This window comes from Nothobranchius furzeri, chromosome 4 (genome assembly GCF_043380555.1).
Source record: "Nothobranchius furzeri strain GRZ-AD chromosome 4, NfurGRZ-RIMD1, whole genome shotgun sequence".
In the NCBI taxonomy this organism is placed as follows: Eukaryota; Metazoa; Chordata; class Actinopteri; order Cyprinodontiformes; family Nothobranchiidae; genus Nothobranchius; species Nothobranchius furzeri.
In genome coordinates, this window is record NC_091744.1 from 62,784,083 (window position 1) to 62,790,730 (window position 6,648).

Genomic DNA, 6,648 nt, shown 5'->3' on the forward strand with positions numbered 1-6,648 from the left:
GCGCTGTGTGTATGTGTGAGCATGAGGGAGGGAGTGTGTGACTGTGTTTGTGTATGACTGTATACGTCAGGTGAGGCCTTTGACTCCTCCCCTCTCCTGGGACTTCTTTTGCTGCTATACATCTTTGCCTCCCCTCCCCCGTCAAACACCTGGTGTGAAGTGCGGTGCCTTGGTCTGCCTGAGTGTTCGTGGCTCCCGGGTCAGGGGGTTTAAGATTTTTAGCATCTGCCTGATCAATCCCGGTGGTGGCCTGGTGGGATCTGGGTCCCTGGGCTCTGTTGGGTCCCCGGCGGGGCTGGTCGTCCCTGGGTCCCAGGTTGCTGGGTTCTGGGCTCGGCCAGCTTGGGGGTGGGAGGCTGCGGGCAGGCCTGTGGGTTTGCCACTGATATCCCCCGGGACTCTGCTGGCTGTTGGTTGTGGCCCCACAGGGCAATCTTCTGCGCCTCTCGAGGGGGGCAGGGGCTTTTCTGGTCGCAGTCTCCCTGGGGTTCCTGTGCTCTGGGGCAGCTCCTGAATCTCTGAGACTTGGAGCTCCCTCCATCTCCTACGCATCTTTGGGGGGCAGATCTGTGGCCCCTCACACTCTCTATTGGACGCTCCTATAGAGAAACCTTACACAAGCTGGGTACGCACACAGGTTCTCACATGGTGCTCTCTCAAGCATGGACTTGGGCACGTTCAACACATGTTGGATATGGTTGGCACTAAATGCACTGTGATTTATTATCGTGATTGTTTAGTAAAACAATGTTGATTTTATATTTCCTCATCAGGTTGACGCAGTGATAGCTTGCTCGTGTTGTATTTGCTGTGTGTCCCTTTTCTTTTTTTTCTCTCCTTCTGCAGGTCTAGAAGCAGACTCTTGTCCATCAGTGATTGTTTGTTTTCTCCCTGCTGATGGGAACCAAAGCCTGGCAGATTATCAATCAATCAATCAATCAATCAATCAATCAAAGCTTTATTTATAAAGCGCCTTCCGCAACCCTGTCAGGAAGCCCAAAGCGCTGGGTTATAATATAACCCAGTTAGACAGCTTTTTAAAAAGCCCTAAATTAAAAGATCTGGGTCACAAAGGAACTGGTTTTATTACACACAGCGAACAAGTTTTAGTTTCCATATTATTTTCAAATTAGACACTAAACAGGAATCATGACACATTCACGGTCAAATCCGTATATTTTACGTGTGTGTGTGTGTGTGTGTGTGTGTGTGTGTGTGTGTGTCACAGTGAGTGGCATTAGAAAAAAAAATCTCATAAAAGCCATTTGCAGGATGCCTATTCCCATCAAAAGTGTAACAAGTCCAATTTCTGTTGGTAATTCCTCCTCGAAGGAGCACTATGAGATGTAAAGTGTTGTCTCAGAAAAGGAAGACTGGCTATTAAAAGGGAAGATGGATAGAAAACGGTTTGGGGATGACCTCAGTGATTTATTCATCTGACAGCAGCGAGCGACAGTCCAAACATTTGTAATAGTGACACGCCAATGCAGGCATGCTGACATTCATTACTGTATTCTGTCTGATGCATTCTAAAGAGATGATTAAGAGCTTAAACGTGTCCTTGCACCCATTTATTACATGAATATTCTCAATAAATTCAGGTAAAAATAGATATTTAAAAACAAATGAATACACATGATTGTGTCTGGGGCATTTGAAGAGATTCTGCTTATATTATACAATAGCACTTGTCTGCAAACCACCTATACAAGAGTCTATCCATCCATCCATCCATCCATCCATCCATCCATCCATCCATCCATCCATCATGATCGTAGGAAGCTTCCTGACCCACATGAAAGAATCACCACAAGGCAAGAGGTAAAAATAAGAATTTGATTTTATTAAATGAAAAAATAATAATAACGAAGGACGCAGCTCCAAACGGGTGCTGGAAAAAGCCAACGGGAACTAAGGGCGATCTTAGACGAAGCGGAAACCCGGTCAGGGTCTAAAAATAGAAACAAACACATGGAGGTTAAACCAGGAACGAGAGAACCAGATACAATAGAGGGAAGGGAGATCTTACGGAAACAGAACAGAGGATGAATGTGAGGAGAGGGTAGGTTAGGTCTGGTCGATGGTTCAGGCTGGATGGATGTGGTTGACGAATATCCAGAGCAGGTGAACGGCGGAGAGCAGATGACCAGGGGAGAATGAGTGGCGAGGCTGAGGTACACACTCCAGGACAGAAGAGAACTCAGGCTGAGACTTGGTAGTAGATCTGGGGGGGCAGGACAGGTAATTAAACAGGACAAGCAGAGCAAGATTGCAAAAATTGTACAATTTCAGGACGAGGCTGGAAGCTACCCAGGTGAGAGTATCAACCGGCGCTGGAGTGTGGACATGCCACTCCTTAAATCCCCTGGCCTTGCTGATGAGAAATCAGCAGCAGCTGAGGCTCTCCGACACGCCCACCTGCAAATAGACTCAGAGGGAAAAACAGCAGACTCATGACACAATCCATCCATCTTCCTCTGTTTTCCAATGCATCACATATATACATCACTGCAGATGCTTCCTCAATCCACCTGTCAATCTCTCGCTCCCTCCTTCCCTCACTTTTGAACAAGACCTCGAGGTAATTGAAACTCCTCCATTTAAGGTAGGATTTCTCCCTCAACTCAGAGTTGGTAATCCGCCCTTTTCCGACTGAGAGCCGTGGCGTCGGGTTTGGAGGTTGCTGATCCTCACCCCAGCTGCTTCAGACTCACCTGCAAACCTTCATAGCAATAGCTGAAGGTCAAAGTTTTATGGAGCCCAAAGGACCACACCATCCACAAAAAGTAGAGACCAGATCCTCCAGTCAGCAAACTCATGGAGCTCTAAAGGTTCCTAAATAGTCTGCCCAGCCTCGACAAGAGACTTCCCGCATTAAAGAGGTGAGAGTTATCTTCAAAAGATTCTCCAAGTGGCTTTATTGAGACAGATTTTTTTATTGTTTATAAATGAATAAAATATGAAACACTGCCTAATTTGGCAGTTTAAATTTAGATTTAAAGGGACACAGTGGATTTATTTCACTCTGTCTGTCACGTTGTGGGTTGGAGGAGTTGGACCCAATGTGCAGATACCCAGAACGACACGAGGCAGGAGAGGATGTAAAGGAAAAAATTATTTATTAAGAATGACGAAGTCTAAATAAATCCTAGAAGGGCACAAAGCCAAAATCCTAATAGATTTGGGGGGGGGGGGGGGGGGGGGGGAGACAACAACGCTGACAAGGACAATGGACCAACGACACATTGAGACGCAGACAGGGTTATATACACAAGGGGTGGGTGATTAGGGAATTGTGCACAGGTGAGACTAATAAACAGAGGAGGAGCACAACGGAGCAGAGGAGGAAACCAGACCTAAAAATGGGGAAGGGAGCAAAATGAACTAAAGGGAGAATATTGACTAGATAAACACCAATAGAAGACTAATGATAAAAGGTGACTAAGGAAAAATGTGAGGGAAACCCAGAGAGAGCCTGGAGGGGGCTGGGGAACCACAGGGACACTGAAACCTAGGGGGAACACCTAAGGGAAAAAACCTGGAGTGGGCTGGGGGACACAAGGAGGCACATGAGGGAAACCTAGAGAGGGATGGAGAACACAAGGAGACACATAAGGGAAATCTAGAGAGGGATGGAGAACACAAGGAGACACATGAGGGAGACGCAGAACGCAGACAGTGACAGTACCCCCACCCCCACTCCCACCCACCAAGGGTCAAATACCAGACTCCCACAAGACACACACACAAAACGAAAAACAAGGGGACCGGGGGAGTCTGGGAGGCTGGCGACGGGGAACCGGGACAAAGACTCAGGAGACTGAGGGGACGAAGACTCTGGTGGAGGATGAAGGGACGACGACTCTCGTGAAGGATGAGGGGACGATGTCTCTGGTGGAGGATGAGGGGACAAAGACTCTGGTGGAGGATGAGGGGACGAAGACTCTGGCGGAAGAGGAAGGGATGACGACTCTGGTGGAGGAGAAAGAGACAACTACTCTGGTGGAGTAGGAAGGGACACAGGAGGATGAGGATGAGGAGGGGACTCTGGAGATGAAGACTCTGGAAACGAAGACTCTGGAGACGAAGTCTCTGGAGACCCTGCAGGCGTAGACCCTGCAGGCATAGATCCTGCAGGCGTAGACCCTGCAGGCGTAGACCCTGCAGGCATAGACCGGGACTCTGCAGGTGTAGACCGGGACTCTTCAGGCGTAGACCCTGCAGGCGAAGACGAGGGCTCTCGGACCGGCTGGGTTGGCTGGGCCAGGGGCGGAGCCTCTTGGACCAATGGAGCCGCTGCAGGCGGAGCCTCTTGGACAGGCGGAGCCTCTTGGACAAGCTGTGTCGCTGCTGGTGGAGCTTCTTGGACAGGCTGGGGTTGCAGAGCAGGAAACACCTGGACTGATGGTGCTGCTCTGCTTCAGGAGACTGCCGGTAACAGTGTTGACGTTGACATGTGGAGGTTCGGGCCATCAGAGGAGCGGAGATGGCGCCGGCTGAGGCCGAGGGTGAGGGTGAATGGCAGTCCACCAGAGGTGAGGGGGTAGCGCTGTCCAGACCAAGTGAAGGTGTGGAGGTTCGGCCCCTCAGAGATGCAGAGAAGGCGCCTAATAAGACGGAGGCAGCTGGCAGATGGCAGTCCACCAGGGAAGAGCCTGTAGCGCTGCCTGGGCCAGATGAAGGTGTAGCGGTGAGTGAAGTGGGTGGTTGTGGGTTGCAGCAGAGGGCATCTTGTAGATCCTTAGCAAAAATCCAAAAGCTGACTTCCCCTGCTCGAAATAGCGGGTGGCCCATTGCAGGGCCTTACCCTTCAGGCAAAGCACCATAAATGTAACTAGATCGATGTCCAAGCCATCCATATCCATAAAGCTCACACAGTCTCAAATGAACCTTCGACAGGTGTCCGGGTCATCGTCAAAGGTGTATATCCCATGGCAAAGCGTCGGATAACCTGGGGTTACTGCTGGGTCCTGGGCTGGTTGGTTCATTTTGTCATGTTGTGGGTTGGAGGAGTTGGACCCAATGTGCAGATACCCAGAACGAGATGAGGCAGGAGAGGATGTAAAGGAAAACATTCTTTATTAAGAATGACAAAGCCTAAATAAAACCTAGATGGGCACAAAAGCCAAAAATCCTAGAAGGGCACGAAGCCAAAAAATCCTAGAAGGGCACGAAGCCAAAATCCTAATAGACCTAAGAGGGGGGGAACAACAACGCTGACAAGGACCCAACAACATATTGAGACGCAGACAGGGTTATATACACAAGGGCTGGTTGATTGGGGAGTTGTACACAGCTGGGACTAATAAACAGAGGAGGAGCACAATGGGGCAGGGGAGGAAACCAAACCTAAAAATGGGGAAGTGAGCAAAATGAACTAAAGGGAGAATACTGACTAGATAAACACTAACAGAAGACTAATGATAAAAGGTGATTAAGGAAAAACGTAAGGGAAACCTAGAGAGCCTGGAGGGGGATGGGGACACACAGGGACTCTGAAACCTGGGGGTAACATCTAAGGGGAAAAACCTGGAGTGGCCTGGGGAACACAAGGAGGCACATGAGGAGGGATGCAGACAAGGAGACACATGAGGGAAACCTAGAGAGGGATGTAGAACACAAGGAGACACATGAGGGAGACGCAGAACGCAGACCGTGACACTGCCAAGTCAAATTTCTACAAATCTGAATGAAAACTCTTTGATTAATTTGGCTGTCGTTCATCAATACCCTTTATTAATGTTCCCTCATCCCCTGATGATTCCATCCCCTCCTCCGTTCCCTCCAATCCTTTAATCTTTCTGCATCTTCTTCATTCTCTTTACACTACAAACCACACCCTTCATCTCTTTCTCTCTCTCTTCCTCTTGCCTCTTTTTTGATGGCATGTCCCTCAATCTTTGTGTTGTCCCCCAGAACAGATAGCAATGATGATGATGATGCACAATACGACTGTAGTCCAGTGGTTACTCATGGAGGAATGTGCGGGCATCATTGTCATCATCAGCCAGATGAGGAGAGCCAAACTTGAGCTGTGTCCATGCCCATCAGGCGGGCTGACAGTCACAAACTCATGTCTTATTCACTTTACTCATCAATTATACACAGGCCAGAGGAGCCCTGAGAGGGAGGGGGTGGGTGAAGGCCCCTCTTCACATGTCATTCCAAACGGCAACACAGAAACCCATCACGGTTATCTGACCTCATCTTTCATGATTTCTGTTGTCTTTCTAAGAGAAGGAAGCAGCCTGTCAGTATGATAACGACCCTTTTAACGTGATGATGTCATTCATTTTAGGATGAAGTTAAAGCTACAGTCTGGAGTATTTTTTACCCAATGGCACCATCTAGAGGCTGAGAAACGCATCACACTTTAAGCCATTGTGACTACTTCCACATCTGCGGCCAAAAGCAACGCCTCTCATTCATGAAAGTGCGCTGCCAGCCGTCAGACCTAAAACATAGTGTTTTACAATCTCTAGTTTCACATTATGTTGTTTATTCGCACACTGCCCGGCCAAATGAGAAAGTCGCCACCTGGATTTAACTAAACAAATAGGTTCAAGCCTCCTATTGGATAAGTACTGAATGGGTGATTATCTTTCAGCTGGCAACAAGTTATTGAACCCCAACTGGTGCAGTGAGTTG

The 6,648-nt window shown here is 48.6% G+C and overlaps 1 long non-coding RNA gene across 2 annotated transcripts; it reads right to left on the bottom strand.

Annotated features, from left to right (window-relative positions):
• Positions 1-1,822: 1,822 nt before the first annotated feature.
• Positions 1,823-3,167, bottom strand: LOC129153669 (uncharacterized). 2 transcript variants are annotated; one of them, XR_008559648.2, is made up of 3 exons: positions 2,311-3,167; positions 2,030-2,224; positions 1,823-1,951 (listed from the first exon to the last, which is right to left on the bottom strand). It is a non-coding gene; the product is annotated as an uncharacterized lncRNA (long non-coding RNA). The 2 variants fall into 2 exon arrangements; XR_008559647.2 differs by having other exon boundaries at positions 2,030-3,167.
• Between the last annotated feature and the right edge of the window lie 3,481 nt (positions 3,168-6,648).